Source organism: Rhincodon typus, chromosome 11 (genome assembly GCF_021869965.1).
Source record: "Rhincodon typus isolate 14 chromosome 11, sRhiTyp1.1, whole genome shotgun sequence".
NCBI classification, from domain to species: domain Eukaryota; kingdom Metazoa; phylum Chordata; class Chondrichthyes; order Orectolobiformes; family Rhincodontidae; genus Rhincodon; species Rhincodon typus.
The window spans coordinates 1531246-1532984 of NC_063342.1; the positions used below are offsets into that span (position 1 = coordinate 1531246).

At 46.5% G+C, this 1739-nt stretch overlaps 1 non-coding gene across 1 annotated transcript; it reads right to left on the reverse strand.

Moving 5' to 3' along the window:
• Positions 1 to 271: 271 nt before the first annotated feature.
• On the reverse strand, positions 272 to 343 carry trnat-ugu. Its single transcript has one exon. It is a non-coding gene; the product is annotated as a tRNA-Thr (tRNA).
• Between the last annotated feature and the right edge of the window lie 1396 nt (positions 344 to 1739).

The following is a 1739-nucleotide window of genomic DNA, read 5'->3' on the forward strand; positions in this document are numbered from 1 at the left end:
TTGAACAAGGGGACAACATTTGCTAGTCTCCAGTCTTCTGGCACTATTCCTGAAGACAATGACGACATAAAGATCAAAGCCAAAGGCTCTGCAATCTCCTCTCTAGCTTCGCAGAGAATCCTAGGATAAATCCCATCCGGCCCAGGGGACTTATCTATTTTCACACCTAAAACTCAGATCACTGCTACTGAGTTACACCATCACTCTAAGAAACAGCTACGCTCCAAATGATAGACTCTTGGGCACTGAAATTAGCAACCTTCGTGCTGCTAGGCACAGGTGGGAATCGAACCCACGATCTTTGGTTTACAAGACCAACACCTTCCCACTTGGCCACTGCACCCTGCTTCACTTGACGACTACTCTTGTTCTTATCCATAAGTAACGCAAAACTTGCAGAATTATGGTCACTGTTCCTGAAATGCTCCCCCACTGAAACTTTGATCTCCTGGCCGGGCTCATTCCCCAACACCAGGTCTATATGACTCCTTCCCTAGTTGGACTTTTTACTAGTTTCAAATAACCTTTCTGGACACACCTAATAAATTCTCCCCCATCCAAGCCCCTGGCACTAAGCGAGTCCTAGCCAATAGAGGGGAATGGGGTTAGTAAAACATTCAGTGCCCTTATCTTTATTCATAGGAACGTACAGTACAAGAGTAAGGATGAGATGATTTTAAACTCGTACAAGACACTTCTGGTGGAGGCAGGTTCAATTGAGGCATTGACGATGGGCACTGGATGTTTATTTGATAGAAATAGTGTGTAAGGGGATAGGGAAAAGGCAGGAGATTGGCACAAGGTCATAAGGTTCATTTGAAGAGCAGGTGAAGGCATGATGGACTGAGTGGCCTCTTTCTGCACTGTAACACCCCCGTGATTCTGTGAACATGAAGTATTTCATTCTGACGGGAAAATAGAGGAAAAGAAACAGAAATAAAGAGGGACAATGAAAAACAGAGAAAGAGAGAGAGTGAGGGACCTTGGGATTTGTGTGAACAAATTGCCGAAGGTATCTGGACAAGCTGTTCACAACAGGAGATAGAAGATGGACTTGGTGCAATGAGTGAACCCCACAGTATCTGACACAGTGAGTGGGTGTGATCAGTGACAAGCTGCCTCCAGTAAGAGCAAATTCAATAGAAACTGTTTGAATGGGATGCAGGGAGACACTGGAAAAGGAGGGATTTGCAGAAGAATGAGGAATGAGTGGGCTTAGGGGGTTTGGTTGCTGATATCTCTCAGACATACACTGGACTGAAGGAGCTTTGAGGTTTCAGTAATTCTGCTATGGCTTGCTGGGAGTGGTTTTGGACATGGTCGGGTGGGCTGAGGGGTTCAGGATCTAGATTCCACATTCCCAGACAGTTAAAGGCAGCTGCTCAGATAAATGTGAGTGTGGCCCAGTGTCTGGGTGTCTGTTATGGTGATTAATACATGTTTGGAATTCACTGACCAATGGGCAAGCCTCAGTGACTAGGATAAGGATCACTGCTCCTTAGGGAAGCTGCTGAGGTCTGATATAGATGGCCTCAGTTAATGCAGAGCTCTGAGTGGGCTCTGTTCCAGGTTTTATTTCTACAGGAACCTTGTGTTGTGGCCCAGCAATGGTTCATGGTCCAGGGGGACCTTTGGAAATACTTGACCCAAAATTTGGCAGCGGGCTGGCTGCATGTCATGCCCTGAGCTGTAGGGGGAGCTCCAAGCCCACAGTTTAAACCCCGATCTTCATCGCTCAC